Genomic DNA, 17,642 nt, shown 5'->3' with positions numbered 1-17,642 from the left:
ACGGCAGCATAGCTTTACCACTTCAGCTGCGCCTCTCTGTATGGGAGAGAGTTCGCCTGCCGGCATAATTAAACCACCCCCAACAAGGGGTTCTAGCTATGTCTGCAGTTCTGTTGTTGAAACTTTGTTGGTTGAGGGGTGGGGGCAGTTTTTCACACCACTGACTGATGAAAGTTTTTCTGACAAAGTGCTAATGTAGACAAAGCCTTAGCTGTGAATATTCAACTCCCATTAATGTAAATTCACTACAGTACTACAAAACAATGAGTACAAAACTGGAGTTCTGATAGTGCTTTGAAAATACTGAGTAACAGCAGCTTGAAATCCCTACATTAGATTTTTTTCTAACTGTTTTAAAGCCTTTTATAACAACTTTTAGAACTTAACTATTTTGGTCAATTAAAAAATGTAGAGGTAAGATTTTTACTGGAACACTCTGAATGACAACTATGTATTTTCAAAGGTACCTTCTGAGTAATTTATTTATGGAAAAATGATTGATAATCCTTCTGTCTACTTTATTCAAGTTGAAATAGCTTTCCTAAAAGGAAGCTCTTTCTCTGAAGGAAAGAACTGCTAGTTAATTAATATGGTATTTATTGGGCCAAATTTAGACTATCAGATAAAACAGTCAGATTTTAATGAGATACCACCAAAGAGTGACATACAGCTTTGTGCAGAGGGCCAGTCCAGGACTTATGACAATGCTTCCATCCCATTCAGCTCTGTTTTAAAGCACGAGTCTTGGTCTGGCCCCCTGCACAGAACTGAATTCCTACATTAGACACTGCTAGGTTGACTTTTAACAAACAAACCTATTAAGCAATAACAGAAATGTTGTAATTATAGGATCTGTGACACTCAGCTGTGAGTAAGGGATTCAGTGAAGTCTGTTACAAAACTCTCTCCTGAAGGGCTTCCTTACAGAAGATCTGCAGTATAAAATTTATGCTCTGCTCTTCATATCAATATCTTGATTATGTTAATCACACATTCCACTGCTTCATAATAAACTTTTATTTTAGGTGCTTAGCATATTTTGCTCTCTCCTCCCCATAGTTGCTCCGTATCACAAATAGGACTGCTTTCTTGGTATCTCTATTTCTGTCTTCTTGCCACTTTAATTCACATGTCAATGTCATTTTTCTTGTGGATAAGTTAACCATATTGTTATCAATACAAGCTGCCGCTTCCTGTACTGCACAGTACTTCCTCATTTAATCTTTTTATTTCTCGCCTGCAACTGTGCTTCAGTTCTATCAAAACTTGTGCAATAGTCACACAACCGTTACCCTGCTGACAAAGTATATATTATAGCGGGACTACTTAACATGCTGCCTGTGGCCCATTTGTTTGCAGCTCGCAGTGTGGTTTGGGTTTACATGGGGCTCAACACGTGACCTGTGAGTGGGGTCCTTTGAACATGGGTTCAACAATGCTCCACAATTGCGAGCATGCTCCACAATGGCGAGTCATTATAATGGTCTTCTGTTGATATGCGTTTTAGTAGTTCAATTCCTGGACTGTCATTGTTCATTAAAAGTGCTGTCATATGGGTGGAAATCGGTAAATATTGCATTTTATTAATATCAGTGGAACTGACTTAAATGGGGCCTGCGTGTTGTGTAGTCTTGCCTTAATCTTTGTATTCATGCCCATCAGTGTGAAAGAAGCTATTTGCATATATTTGTAAGTTTATGCAACCACACTTAAGTTGTAGCCCTCAGCATGTGCTGTAAGTATCATTGTGGCCCCCCAGGCTTCCAAAGTTGAGTAGCTTTATATTATAGCTTTGCTTCTTAGAAGAATAATGACTATACCCAACTAAGCAGTGCATTTTCTGATCATAGATAAAGCAAATTCCTATAATCAAGATACAGGTTAAAAGACAAAAGAGACTGTTAGAAACTTGATGTGTTTAAATTTTACATATCACCAGCACTCCGATGGTTTCTACATATGTAGGAAGTCAAATAGCTTTTTGGCTCTGTCACTGCTAAGAAAACACAGATCAACTGCCATTAAAAAGGAACTAAGACACCAAACATAAGCCTTTACATTAGTATAATTGGAAGAAATTTAGAGTCACTTCTTAGTTACACAGCAAAACAATGTAATTGCATTTGGCAGTTTTGTCTGTATCAACATCTTCTCCAGAGATCTGTGCCAAAACTAAAACCACTGAGAAACACTACAAAGGGGAAGAGCAATAACAGTGATATCAGAGTTGTCATTTTCTAAGAAATCTAAGAAAGGCAGGTGCCAAACTCCAATTAAAAATATCAGCCCAGGTGTATTACATATATTGTATGTTACCCTTTAATCATCTTAAAAGCTCTCCTTTGAACTTGCTTCTGTTTATTAATATCTTTTCTGAAGATCATGGTGAATAACAATCTCCTACTGGAAATATTACCAAGACTTGGTAAAGAATTATCGTCTATTACAAAGAAAAACCTTGATAAAAATACTCCAAATTGGCACACCTCTTATCTCATCAATGTTCATGCACACATATGCCTCTGTCAGTCTGCCTCACCTTGCTAGTTCTCACTACAAACTCAAAAGAAGTGGCCTGTCATTCCATGCAAGAGACCCATCCTGCCCTATCTCCTAGAATAAGAAATCCTAGCCTGACTACTACCTCCACCACCATTTAGTCCCCAGCCAACATTTACTGTATGAACTAGTAGTCAAGCCTTACAAAGATGAAGACATTAGGATTCGCCAAAGTCCTAAGGAAGAAGGCAGAAAAACTGACTCCCAGGTTCAGCCACATTACTATGACAGGTCAATTGATAAATTGTAACTTTCTGTACTTTTTATGCTTTTCTATGAAAGATATTAAGATGATCTACCCGCCATTACTTTGTTGATTACTCAATGAGATTTAGGCTCCCAAGCACAGTCATTTTTTAAAACAAGACTTAAGCACTTCAGAAACTGTATCCATCATCATTTCAGGATTTTTTTATCCTAGTTATCTACAGGCTTGTGCTGTCTTTTCTCAATCATCAAAAGCAAAATAGCATCTCCACTAAGCCCGTCAGCTTTTGATTAGAAACTGACTGAACATATTTCAGAAAGTCACAGGAACTGAGCACTCTGTTTCTCAACAAATACAGGATATTTAATATCCACAATGAGTAATAAATCATGAGATTCTGACGGTGGGATTTCTTCATTTTTGCCAAGGCCTGTAGTAGAGCCAGACATAATTTACCTCCCTTGATCTGTGGCTTTTACAAAATTAAGACAACTAAAACTTTCATCCAGGCCTGATGACTGGAAGAGGGGCAAAGGCGGTGGCTGCCCTAGAGCCCCGTGTTTCAAAGATGCCAGGGGCTCCCAGCCACAGCTGCTACTGTGGCATTGGATAGAGCCCTTAGCCCAGTGGTCCCCAACACGGTGCCCGCGGGCGCCATGGCGCCCGCGGGGACATTTCTCGGCGCCCGCCAAGTGCTCAGGGCTGGCCTGGCCCCGGGCACGTGGCGCATGCGCGGTGCCAGAGCCGGCCCCGGGCGCGTGGCGCACTGTGAGCGCCGACCCCGGGGGCGCCGCGGATTCACCCCCCGCGGCGCATGGGGGGGGAAGAAAGCGCTAGCGCCGGCCCCGGGCGTGCGGCGCTTGGGGGAGGAGGGGGAGAGCGCTGGCCCCGGGCGCGCGGCGCTTGAGGGGAGAGCGCCGGCCCCGGAATGCGGCTATGGGGGGGCCCCGCCCCCCCCGGGCGCCCGGCGGGCGAACGGCCACGCCCCCTGGCGCCCGGCAACCCCAAATGGTTGGGGACCACTGCCTTAGCCCCTTTGAATTGTTGCTGAAGCGCTGCACCATGCTGGACCCTTTGCGTGGCTCTGAAGATTGGAGGGGTGCCCAGCGCCACACTCGGGGTGTCTACCCTCGACCCCATCCCTTCCGCCCCCAACACACACACACACACACACACACACACACACACACACACACACACACAAAACTTGCCCTGGGACCCACAGTGTCTGTCAGACCCGCTACTTTCATCCTTTCCTTCAGCATCTGTATACATCAACCTCTGTAAATCACAGAACATAAGAGTGATAAGGGAGGTAAAATCCCAGTTAAAAAGTTAACCAGTTGGTTAACAGTGATCCTGTGGCCCCAGATAGGCTGGAGGGGCCCCCTTCCCATGGCAGAACATGTGTAGGGAGCTGCTCTAGCGCGGCTGGCCCTCCACATCCTGGACTGCTCTGACCAGGCTGAACTGAGCCTGCCACACTGTGGCCGGGAGCTGCTCTAGTTGGGTGGGGCAAGGCCCACAGCACCATGCAGTGGGCAGCTCCAGCCTGGCCTGGCTGTGGTGCGGTGGATCCAGCCAGGCTAGAACACCTCCTGTTGTAGTACAGTGCAGTGGGCCTGGCTGGACGGACATGCCCCCGGCCCCGGCTTGCTGGGCAACTTGTTAACCCTTTGCATCCCCAAGCAATAAGACTTTTAAGGGTACCTTAAGCTCTTCATTCTTACTTGCCAGAACTTTGTTCTGTTTAGTTTTAAAATCAGAAGTGAGAGAGCTTCCACCAATTTCCTGGTAAGACCACAGTACAGCTTAACTGGTATTTTATTGTGTGTTTTCCTCACACTATTTTCAGATAAAATTCTTCTTTTCCCAATTATATTCTGCTAGCCCCAGTTCTAGCTCCTGATGCTATCCTCAATAACTATTCCTCTTCCTTTGCACCAGCACACTCAAATTACTTGCAACTGGTTGAGATATCCACCACCAATGCTGAAGCAAGTTATACACAATTATTATCATTATTCCTGTTAAGTTAATCCCTTCATCACAATTAAAATAATATTCAGTCCTCTACTCTGAACTTACCTTGTCTCTGGCCTGTGGGTACTCAAAACTCATTACCTAGCTGTGATCTCGTAAAGAGAGAGAGAGAGTCTATATCCTCCTTAGTCCCATCGTATACAAGCACTTGAGATTTCTTCCTGGTCACTGCTAACTACCTAGACTTCTTTTTTCTTTACAAAAATTTCTCTTCACACCCAACTTCCTGTACCTCACTGCAAATTGTAACTCCTCCTTAACTTGCTACTGCAAACCCCTCCTCACAAACTGGACCTAGCAAAATTTGGGCTTACAGCATGCTAGCAGCAATCTTTTTGTCCAGCAGATGGAGTCAGAGATCTATTGGATCTGAAAAATAAAAATGCCCTCTCACTATAGTGTATGAAAATGGAAGTGAAAATGTTTTCCATTTGCAGATGGCCTGGATATTCAAAACACATGGATTCCCTGAGATTATGTAGTTAACAGAAATTCAATAAATATTTCTTCTGCTCAGTTTTTAGCTACTATCTCTTCACACATATAAACAAGAGCTTGAACCTAACTGTTCCCAAAGGAAGCTCCATTAACTCACATACACCTCACTGACCCTCTGAAAATCCACTTCCATCCTTATTCTTGAGCGGGGGTCTCAAACTCCTGGCCCATGGACCAGCCTTGCTGCCGTGGGGAGCGTGTGTGGGGGAAGGAGGCATGATTGCTGCCTCTGTTGGTGCCAGCCACTCTCCCCCCAGCAGTGATCCCCAAAGGCATATGCTTGGAACAGGGTGCCATGGGGGGGGGGGGGAAGACAGCAGAGTAATAGCGGGAAGGGGCAGGGTTTGAGGCCGGTAACAGACAGCACCCCTCCCAGCCTTCCTGGAGCAGTTTGCACAATCGCTCTGGCTGAGGATTCGCCCACGGGCTGTGAGTTTGAGCCTGTAATTGAACTGTTAGTCATAACCAAGATTTTGTACAAATTCCTCTCTTCAGTTGCACCAAAACACAGTTCTTTCCTTTTACAAAACCCAAGCCAAGCAGCAGAGAATGTTAAAGAAAAACGTAGCTCCTTTTCTTTCTTTTTCAACACAGGAAAAATAAGCTCAAAGTTTGCCTAGGAATGTGGCGTTTCAGTTTTTAATTTAAATTTACATGACTGATAACCCACCCTGGAACATCTGTTCAAGCCAACTGCCAACCAGTGGCAAACCTCCCATTCCTAAGTAAGGACAGAGAAGTTATTCAAAGGCCAACTTCAAGGTCACCTGATTTAAACTAATATCCTAAACCAAGCACAATTTGGATTCAGGCTTAGACATGGAATACCCACATTAATTTTAGTGACACTGACGAATCATCTCCTCATGTCAATGAATAGAGGACAGACACCCATTCTCATCCTCCAGGACTACGGTTAGGCAGGTTATAGTCTCTCTTTTGTGAGATTGCCACACCAATGACCATGAGAGAGGTCCTGGCTGGAAAGATGTATCCAATGAGTAACGATGGGAAACTTCTTCTCCACAACTAGACCAGAAACAAAAGTTCCACAAGGATCAGTTCTCATTGTGGAATTATTCAACACCTACGTGCTGTCACTATTCAGATCACATGGGCTGAAGTGCCAGCAATGCGCAGATGAGACATAACTCTACTTATCCATCACTATACATGACTATACCACTACTACTATGATGACCCAGTGACTGGATAATATCAGCTCATGAATGAAGTACAGCCGGTTGAAACTGAATGTCAGCAAGAAAGAGGTCATGTATGTGGGCAGAGGAAAGCTTTTTGAAGGGTCTTCAGCCATAGTGTGATTTCCTCTGGCTGAATGTTCACCCCCCACAATCAGTCAAATTCATGTTTTATAGGTCAGCAACCTTTCCAAAGTGGCATGCCAAGATGGGTAGAGGGGCTCTTTTCCACTGCACACCCCATGGACCACCTGGCTCAATGCAAACCTTTCCGCAGTCTACCAGTTGCTAATGGAATCTCACCATTAATTACATAATTATACCGGAGCCATTTTGCTGCTAGTGCTGCAGCTAGGGAGAATGGTTTAATTTCAGTTATTAAACTGACTAAGCATTTTAACTCTCTCAAGTTAGTTTATCACACTTCAATTTAAATAAAGTCAAATATTAATTATATCAATGTTTTCTTTATCTATGGCGGGGTGAGGACCCTTTTTTGGGTCAGGGGCCACTGACCCACAGAAAAATCAGTTGGGGACTACACAAGTGATAAGCAAAAAAACACCTCAAACCCCCAACTGAAACACCTCACTCCTCTGGCACCCCAGCCCCACTGGGTGAGGGGAAGGGACAGGGAGGACTGAGGTTCAGGATTTCCCATAGGCCAGATTTATTTTTCTGGGGTTCCAGAGTTAGTGGATTTTGAGGACCCCCTTAGGCTATGGGGTGGAGACAAAAATGAGGGGCTCAGTGTGCAGGACAGGGCTGCCTGTGAATAGGATAGGTATGGGGTGCAGGATCTGGGCGAGAGGTGGAGTGCAAGAGGGGGTGCGGGTGCGAGGTCTGGCTGGGAGGTGGAGTGCAGAAGCAGACTGAGATTAGAGTGTCTGGCCAGGAGGGAGGGCGCAGGAGCAAGGGAGGGTGTAGTAGTGAGCTGGGAGTGTGGGGGTCTTGGCAGAGGGACAGAAGGGTGAGTGAGGGGGGATTGGAGTGCAGGGGTATGAGCATGAGGAGGGGCACTTACCTGGCTTCACACCCTCATTGCTCCCAAGCACTGCCCATGCCGCTTCTATTGGCAGGCCAATGGGAACAGCCGGAAAGTCTCCGGACATCACGTCACTACACTGTTTCCCCAGCAGGGTGAGGGAAGCCCCCAACCACACAGCAGGCAGCCTGCACTGCTGCTCGAGCCTCGTGATCGCTGAGCAGCCCGGCTCTCCTCCTTCAGCCACTTCTCCAGCAGGTTGCCCAACACTATGGGGGCTTGATCGGGAGCTGGCGGGGCCAGGCACATCAGTGGCAGCAAGTGTGGCCGTAGTGCAGGGTCACTGGCTCACACAGCAGCCACCGGCAAAAGGGGAAGCCAAGCAGGGGTCACCCTGCACCTCGCCCGCTCCCTTGGGGCTGCCAGCAAGCCAGGGTGTCAGGCACAGCACCTTCTTGCACAGGCTGAGTGCCAGGCTCTCAGCCAATGCCCATAAAACCCCTTGGTCCACAGGCAGGACAGCTAGGCAGTTCGGCCAGCTGCAAGCTGTAGATCTCAGCCGCTAGCTTGAAGTTGTGCTGCGAAAGGCCTCCTCGGCCACCTGCAGCATCTCGGCACAGGGCCCTGTGTTCGGCTCCATACCATCCCCTCAACTTGTCGGCAGCTCCAAGGCGCAGAGGTCCCCATGGTGGCGGCGTGGCTGGACCGGAGGCACCACGCAACAGAGGTAGTCCCACGGGGGGATAGAGGGGACTGCACAGCAGGCAGTGGTGGGGCAGTGGGTGGCAGAGTGGCCAGAAACCATGTGCCATCGGAAGCCAGCCGGGCTGCCCGCCAGTAAAGGTGAGGAGGTTGCTGCGCCATGCGAGGAGCAATGGCACAAAGCCATTTCTCAGTCACTTCTTTCCATCAAGTCATGAAATGTCCGGCAGGGCTTTCCCGGGATGTTTGGTTGGCATAGATCCAGCGGGGAGTCTCATGTGCCAGTGAACAATCGGCTCGCATGCCACTTAAGGCATGTGTGCCAACCCCTGTTTTATAGTGTTTCTACTTGGGTAAACTGTAAAGGTAAAATAGAAACTGAATTAAGCTTGCAAGTATATACTAACTGCCTCCACTACTCAGAATGTGGCACTCTAAATAAAGGTGTAATAATGTCATAGAATATGAAAAATTAAATGTGTTTCCATGAAAAATTTCTGTTCTTCAATAAGTAAGTTCCATAAGTCTGTTATATTGAGTACTTCAGCCTGCTAGGATTTTGGAGGCAGAATCAGTCCCGCCAACTACTGGTCCTACTTGCTAAAGATCCCTCCAATTATGACAATTTACCTAGATAAAAATAATTCAATTCTACTTTCCTAAATTACTGATTGGTTTATACTCCATTGGAAACACCCCATAATGGAAAAAACCCAAATCTCCAGATGCCAATTTCCATCTCCATTCTCAACCATCTGTTTTTCTCCAGGGAGGGCTTCATCTTACTCTTCCAAGAAAGGAAACTGTCAGGTAAGCCTGCATACAGTTTCCTATTCCACACTGTGCTAAGCTCTACAGATCCATTACAAAGGAATTGTCACAGCAGTGTGCCTTTTGGGCTGGAAAAAGGATCATTCTTTAAATATGAACATTCAAAACATGATATAGTTTATATCTTCCATCTTCCCCAGGCAGTAAGGAACACACAAAGCATCTGCCAAAAAAAAGACACTGGGGAAAAACTGCACAACCAACTAGCAGAATTCTTTGAACATGCTGCCACCTAGTGGATCTTAGTACAGAAGAGCTGATTTCTCTGCCCTGATTAAGTGCTCTGTGGACCTTAATGATTAATTGAAGGAGGAATGCCATCACAGTTATAAGGATTATTTGTCACAGAACAATAGTGGGTTGTCTCATAAGAGAAGTCCCACCTTCAAAAACTCTTCCAACCAGAAATAATAGCTGTTGGAAGGTCTAATTAGAAATCCATAAGTAGTACAACACTATGTCTGCAAGAGTTCACTTTGCACTAGTGCTCTAAGGAGCAGAATGAAATTCCCTAGCCTTGGCTGGAAAAAAAGTTGCTTCCCTCAGGAAAATCAAATCCCAACATGAAATATTAAGTAACTGTCCTTAAAACTATGCATGTGCTTAAGTCCGTGGCGTCCAACATGATAGCTACTTGCACATGTAGCTATTTAGCCGGTTGAGCGTGGCTAGTTTGCTATAGCAGTAGCCACTACAGTGGTTACAGCTTCGGAACTGGTTGGATACCACAGGCTTAAGTGTTTTGCTGAATGGGAATGGACTGGTGCATACACCTGTAAACAAAAAGAAATTAACCTCTCTTCGCTCCATCCTCTCCCCTCCCCTTATCTGTCATACGTGTGTGAGCACTTCAACTGACTAGACAGCTTCAAGAGTCCTGTGACTGACACATAAGGTATTAAATCCTAGACAAAAACAAAATATTTGCTGAAAAATATTTTTCATTTAAAGGCTTGTTTTCAACTACAGTTACAAAACATAATGAATTATATAAAATATGGTAGCAGCACTGAAGTAGGAAAAAAGAAGCTGTTACATAGATGAGCTCAGTAAAAGTTTAACTGGCGGAAAAAATGCAGTGAGTCATACTTGCAGTTTTAAAGTGTCTTTGTTAGAGATTCTATCAAGAATTCCTACTACAGGATCCAGGAGCACTTTAAAGGGTTTAGAAAGAGAAGTATGTAACTTACTTGTGTAAGTTACCTAGAAAAACAAGTATTTTTACGTTTTGGGCCTCATTCAAGCAATACTGTATTGGGTTTCTGAGTTGAAACAGTTCTTACAATTGAGTATAAAAAGTAGCTTGAAATGTTTGTAAGTTAAGCAATCTACATCAACTTTTACCCATCCAACATTTTTAGGCTGGTAGAACTCTTAGTCTAATCATCTCTCTCACTTCTCTCCATTATTACCCTCTGAGAAACCAGCTTGTGACAGCAAAGATAATCCCCCTCCCCTTTAATTACATTTCTACTCCCTCTTGTCCTCAATTCTCTTCTTCTGAAGTTAAGTGCTGAGATTGACACCAGAATTCCTCCTCCCTCAAAGCACTAAACACCTACTACTCCAATCTCCCCCTGTAATATTTTTTTCAAGCATAGATACCATACTAGCTGAACATCTTATATGGTAAAAGCAGAGACAGAGCAAGTCAGCTATTCAGCTAAAAAATTCAAACTAGAAAAGTACTGTTTTTTAATTAATATTAATTATTGTTATGGTTTTCTAAGTCACCCAGCATGCACAGCTCTGAGACATAGGGTCTACAGTACTAGAAAACCCTATTGAACCCTACAGTGCCAGTCTACAAGAAACTGAGTAAGTGTGTGTTGGTTTTTGTAACGTGTGGGGTAGTTTTTGTTTTGTTTAAAAGATTTTATGTTATGACACTGAAGGCAAAAACAATCTGTTTCCAAAGCCCTCTTACATACTAGGAAAACCCCCCCACCTTCCTGATGTTCTTTCCACCCTAGTAACAGCTATATTAGCACAGCATAGTGCATGCTGAGAGGACACTGCAGAGCAGTAACACAGCAGAACAGCCAGGACTTTGGAAACAAAACAGAGGCTTAGCTTCCCTGGTCACTCATGAAAGCCAATATACAACTTTACATAATTTTATTGTCTTTAAATATTTGTTGTTCATCTCAAACAACTGAGTCAGGTTTGAAATAGGCATGGTTGATTGCCTCCTTATGTATTTTGGCTGGCCGCAATTTTTTTTAATGAAAAGAAGTAAATAGGGCACAAAAATGTACTGATTTTAAAAATGTGCTATTTATAAAGCAGTTCACATTAGGAAAATAAAATCCTGTTTAATTGGTTAACCAGTTAAACATTCTGTTTAACCGCATAAAAGGGGGTTGGAGTGGTCCTCCTGCTGCCATGGGTAAGAGCTAATTCAACAGTCTGGTCAGAGCAGCCCCTGCCTGTGGTTGGCTCTGAGGGGCTGGAGATGCTCCAGCCCCTCCCAGTTAACTGAAACTGATAAGCCTCAGCTGCTAAGTGCACTGCTAAGGGTGAGGCTTATGGGTTACCAATTAACCATTCACATCCCTAGTTCACATACCAAGTAGTATCTTAACAGTGATGACTAGTTACTCACTGAACAACAAATAAGGATGAATTAATTTGGTGTCAATGTGAGTGCCATACTTTATTCAAGAGATTCTCAGCCTTTTTCTTTCTGAGTCCCCTTTACATCTTTCCAATCTGATATAAAAACTCCACTGCCCACCTATGCCACAAATGCTTTTCTACATCTAAAAGTCAGGGCCAGCACTAGAGGTAGCAAACAGGACATTATGCAGAGGCCCTATACCACAGGGGCTCTTCAAAGACAAGTTGCTCAGATTTCAGTCTCAGACAGAGGGGCGTGGGATCACAGGCATTAGCCCCATACAGCTTTTGTCCTGAGCACTAGTGAGTCTAATGCTTGCCAGACCCCCTTGAAACCTGTTCTCAGTCCCCCAGATGGCCCTGGTTGAGAACTACTGTTTTATGCCATTTCACCATATTTTAAAATATACTGTATCCCTAGACCAGGGTTTCCCAACCTATGGGTCGGGACCCAAATATGTGTCACCATTACATTTCAAAAGGGTCGCCAAGCGTCTCCCCAGGAGGCTCTGCCCTTCCTCCTCCCCCTGTTTTTGAATTGCTTTGGGTCACCAAGTCTTCCTGAATTGTCAAAATGGGTCCCCATCTGGAAAAGTTTGGGAACTGCTGCCCTAGACCAAATGAGATAAGAATTCCAATAAGGTTGGGCAGAAAAAGACCGAAAAATAAAGCAAAATAAATTCTCCAGATGCATAACCCTCTTTTCATTTATCTATCATTTTTAGCACATTAGAAATTAGGGACTCAATATTTTAAGTTTATTTTTCAATGTGTTTGAAAAACAAATACTCATTTTTGGTATCTGGCGGTTACTGATAGAGATACAAACTCACAGACTTCACTACCATTATGGCATTATCCAACTATTTCATCATAATTTGAGAAAATGAAGAGATTTGTTTCCATTAGAAATGTAGAAATTCTAATCTAGAGCAATGAGAAAGCTCTAGGTATTCATGGAGTTCATAAAATATTTAAATAAGCAGCCGTGAAACTGACCAGTGTCTTCTCACTTTTACTGTGGATGCTGCCTGGCAAGACTATTACTCCTGTGATCTCAAAGCTCTCAAAAAAGCACTGATTATTTATACAGACAAACTTTACCTCAATTTAGACATTTTTTTCTGACCTTCCATCACACCCCATGTTTTTATGGCACAAAGATTCTCAGTCTCACTGCAGTATGAAAACAAAGTGATACTTAGCAGTTATATTGTGTTTTTTATATTTTCAAAGATTTGTACTAACATTAACTAATTAAGATATCAAGGATAACTGAAGTGAGCTGCCAGCCTTTCCTACAAACAGCACTGTGCTTTCTTTCAAGCTACTAGGCCAGTGGTCCCCAACCTTTTTAAGCATAAAATCACTTTTTTAATTCAAGTGCAATGAGGATCACCTCAAACCCAAACATCCTTGCCCCACCTCCTTCCCACCCCTTCTCTGAGTCACGACACCTGCTCACTCCCTCCTCCCTTATCAGGCTGAGGGCAGGAGCTTGGGGTGCAGGAGGGGTTCAGGACTGGGGCTAGGGTTCAGAAGGCTAGCTCCAGCTGGGCACCGCTACCACAGGTGGCTTCTGGTTGGTGGTGGTGCAATGGGGCAAAGGCAGGCTCACTCCTATCCTGGCCCTGCACCACTTCCAAAAGCAGCCAGCAAACTCTCTCCATCCCTGCCCCTCTCTGTTCTGTGGAGATGGGGTACAGAGTGGAGGGGGCACCCTGACATCAGCACCCCCTTCTCTTCTTCCTGTGTCCTGCCCAGCAAGCAGGAGGCTCCCAGGAGTAAGGCGCACCTCTAAGGCAGAGGGCAGTAGCAGCACAGCAGTGCTGAGAGGAGCAGATGAAGTGCTGGCACTTGATAGCCTCCAGGCCAAATCTGTCAAGATCACCTGTCAAAGGTTCCAAGATCACCAGTAGATCCTGATCTACTGGTTGGTGTCCACTGTACTAGGCCACACCCAAACACTTCTGTGAAGAGAGGAGACCAAAGAAGATTTGCCTTTAGAGTGTAGAAGAATAATTTGGTTTTTTAAAACAAGAGAACACAAATGGTTTTCAAAGAGAAAAAAGAAGAGCTACAAGAAGAATCAAGAATAATTTCTAACCACAAGGAAAAAGAATGCAGAGTTGTGATTGTAAAAACCTATGTTTGGTGTATGAGTCAATTACCCTCCAAGGCCTGCATTTGTTGTTCTACTCTTCCTACCCCACCCTTTCTTGCCTTTCAAAATCAAGCATGATAGCCTTTTTTATGGTAGTGAGCCCAGTGTTAAGTCAGTCCACACCCTCAGGCTACACTATTTCATCCATAAAGCACATCATTTCCCTCTCAAGTTTCTATAAATAAAACCTACCACCAGAAAATACAGATTTACTTTATGAAAGACTAGAAGATTTACCCGGCATCACTCAGGTTCTTAACTCAATTAATTTTTGTTTTTCTTCATTTAAATCATTACTCTGGGGTGGGGCTGGAGATAAGGGGTTCAGTGTGAAGGCTGCCCTACGGTGAAAGGACAACCCCAACCCTCTCTCACTGCAGCAGCTTGAGGCCAGGTGAAAAGCGTCTCTCCATGATCACTACAGCTCTACGGGCACAGCTAGGGGACGGTGCATGTCTCCGGGCTGAGGCACATCCAGGTTTGTCTGCCCTCTGTGGTCCCAGCCAATGTGAGGAAAGCAGCGAACTGTGCACTTTCTCCCCACTCCCTGACAAAGGGGAATAGTCAGTAATGATCTGGTATGAATCAGGGGCAGAGGGGAGAGCTTCAGCACCCTACCCCCACCCTTCCTAAAGGGCACCTGGGGGATGAAAATCTCAGGGCTGGGGCAATTCTGGACCAGGGTGAGGTGGGGTGGAGGCACATTCCCAGCTAGCCCCTTTCACCTGCCTGGTAATTGTCTCTTCTCTGTACAGTTTTATGAGGAGCAATCCCATTCCAAGCACATCCCATTTTCCTGGCACAACCAAACCCTTACCTTGCTTTAAGTATGAGGAAGCTGTATTCCGAATTTGGTGGTCCCAGCTCTTACTGTTTGGAGGAGTTCTTGAACAGACAGACAGATTCTCCCAAATATAGAGTAGATAATAGGTGACAAACTCACTGTAATTTCCTTTCAAGCCAATATCAGAGAGAGAGAGAGAGAGATTGCTTTTGTGGAAGCACTATCCAGCTGAATTATGCGGTGTTTTTTTCATTAGATGTTAACTGCAAGCAGAGGCAAGGCTCTATTTGCAAAAGCTGGGTTTGTGGTTCTGCTAATTAGGGAGAGTAGAAAGTGAAAATGCATTTTCATATTTACTGTCACTTAGACAACAAATGACAGTGGGGCAGAAACAGGATGTTCTTTGGCACCTAGAGGGAGAACAGACAGTCATTGTGCTTTCTTTCACTCATGCGGTTAGCTTTACGTTGATTAAAGAGAATTACAGAAAAAAATATGAAGCAGAGCAGAATTTGAAATTGAAGCAGGGTCACAGGAACCTAGATTATTACACAATCCAATTATCTCTAATATTTTTATATTCTCGTGTATAATTTTCCAATATGGAAAGAGCATGCCTATGCTGCTCCTTCACAATATGTCTTTCTTAGGGGCCTAATGAAGTTTAAAGTGAAACAGAGAAGACTCATGTAGGGTTTTACTTGGCTGCTGCTGCTCCTGATAATGCTACTTGCCTGGTTTTATTTACACAATTCACAAAATAGAAATTATACAAATGGAAAATGACCCCTCCCCCCCCCAAAAAAAAAGTAGGGAAAAGAAACAGAGGACAGCTCATCTAGACATGAACCCTTTTAATTTAAAGTTTGATTTTAAATCATTTAGTTAAACCAGTGCAAACCTGTTTTAGTTTAAACCAGGCTTATTTCTGTTAAGTTTAAGTCAATTAGGAACAGACTAAACCTAAATCAAAATTAGCCACCGTTACTGAAACAAAAATATCCACAGAGGAGCTTATACCAGTTTCACAGAATTGGTTTAAAAGATGTTTTAAGTTAAACCTGTGCAACGTTTTCCCATAGACAAAACTGGAGAGTGTGAATGGGGTCGTGAGAGAGGAAGGGGCAACTGACTGGGAGGGGGCAGAAAGAGTACAGAATGGGATAAAACTAGCAGAAGGGGACAGGCCATTCCAGTGATCTAGTGGCTTTGTATTTTAGCTCAGGATTTGTGCTAACCAGTGTTGGAAATTGGATGTGAGGCACCCCACACAACCTCTGGGAAGGATGTGTGTTGTGTAGCTATCTGGTAAGCATCAGCAACAAAACTGGCAGCAGCTATAGCTAACCTTCTCAACCAACAACCTGTAGCCTTTGACTAAGACTTTGTGAAGGCAGTCATGGGGATCCAGGAAAATGATTTTAAAAAGGAAGGTAAAAATACAGTGTTGGGAAAAGACAGATCATGGCAAAGCTGGCTTTATCTGTTGGGAAAGCTGCACTGGGTTAACTTAAGGGTTTTTTTAAACCAATTTAATAAGCACAGAATTAGAAGCCAGGAAATTCTTTGGTCTAATATGTTTGGATCTTCTGTATTTGTCATAGATTCACTGTCAATAACATGTGCATAAAACTTGCTTACCAGCCTTTCAATTTAAAAGAGGCCTTTTCCATTTTGTTGCACCCAGTTCCTAATCAACTTGCGTTAAATTGAAATAAACCTGGTTTAAACAAAACCCAGTTTTTTGCAGTGATTTAATGTCATACCTTAAGTTAAACTGATGCAACTTGCGTGAATAGACAAGTCCCGAGAAAGGCCAAGAGTGGAAAGGAAAGAAGAGACAAAGAAAAAGGAGAAACCAGGCATTGCTTTGGAATTAAAGTAAAAAATCTGAGAAATACTACACCCTATTTCTCCACACTTTTCAGACCTCCTCCCCAATACCCTCCCATCAAATGAATGAATGTAGAAAGCAGAGATTCCACTTATGAAGGGCAAAAATGAATCATTTAGATATACATTACATACGGATAGCATTTTACACGTCCAATTTATCACAGCAGGTATGTATTTACTTTGATGCTGAGCCCTCTGACACAATCCTTGACAGCTAAAACACCAAAGGCTAAATTCAGAATTAGTTTGTAAAGGCGGTTTGTGGTATGCCATCCCCCTCCATCAACAGGCACATTCTATGTACTACCCGCCTATATGTCTAATCTCTAGAAAAATAATAAAACCAAATAGTTATGTAGCATCTGACATTTTCAAAGTGATGTGTGAATATTAAAATAATTAATGATAAACACCATGAGGCTGGTAAGCAAGTTTTATGCACGTTATTGACGGTGAATCTGCGCCTCTGCTTCCCCATATCTCCCGTGGAGACGGTGCTGGGGTGAATCATCTTTTAAGCCGGCTCCCCCCAGCACCAATTCCTGCCTCCCCCTGCTGCCTCTGATAGAGAAGCAACAAGGCGGGGGAGAAGGAGGGGAAGCAACTAGTCGAGTAGTGACTCGACTACCCAATAAGCCTATGTTTATCGGGTAATTGACTAGTTGCTTACATCCCTAGCCAGCACCAGTCCTCAAATCTTCCTAGTGAGCCAGTGGGCACCCTCTCTGGCAGGGCTTCAAAGGGGCATCTCCACACGTTTCCCCCCATGCATTTCCTGGCTCCATGCGCCACTTCCTGGCAAATTTAACCTCCCTCTCCCCCCTCTGGGAGGGGTCTGCAGTGCCATCACTGGCAGCTCAGTAGGGCTTCAGCAGCTTTTGGCTGCTAGCTCTGCAGCACTGCTAGCACATCCCTGTGGGCCAGGGAAAGCGTGTGCAGAGCCATCCTGCCTGTCCATAGGACAATTTGGCACAGCCACTCTGGGCCCTGTGATGACTGCCCCAACCATCCTATGGAAAGGTTGGTCCCCCATATTCAGGTTGCCCCCCTTCCCCCGCACTCATGTGATGGCGGGAGTCGGAAGGAAGTGCTGCTACACAGTAGCCATCTCCCAAACCAGCCTGTGCAGTGAAGCGGAGCAACGAGGCTGG

At 44.3% G+C, this 17,642-nt stretch overlaps 1 protein-coding gene across 3 annotated transcripts in view; it reads right to left on the bottom strand.

Annotated features, from left to right (window-relative positions):
* LIMS1 (LIM zinc finger domain containing 1) overlaps positions 1-17,642 on the bottom strand; it is a 145,740-nt gene that overhangs the window by 95,175 nt on the left and 32,923 nt on the right. Inside the window, exon 1 of one of the 3 annotated variants that reach the window (XM_075917960.2) lies at positions 4,856-5,365. The exons of the other annotated variants lie outside the window; for them this stretch is intronic. The gene's annotated coding sequence lies outside the window, so the exon portion shown is untranslated. Of the gene's footprint in view, positions 1-4,855; positions 5,366-17,642 lie in introns of those variants that run through there. 3 annotated transcript variants of the gene reach the window in all.

The sequence above is a fragment of the Pelodiscus sinensis genome, chromosome 1, assembly GCF_052426305.1.
Source record: "Pelodiscus sinensis isolate ZL-2025 chromosome 1, ASM5242630v1, whole genome shotgun sequence".
Taxonomy (NCBI): domain Eukaryota; kingdom Metazoa; phylum Chordata; order Testudines; family Trionychidae; genus Pelodiscus; species Pelodiscus sinensis.
This window is presented reverse-complemented; position numbering and strand designations above follow the sequence as displayed.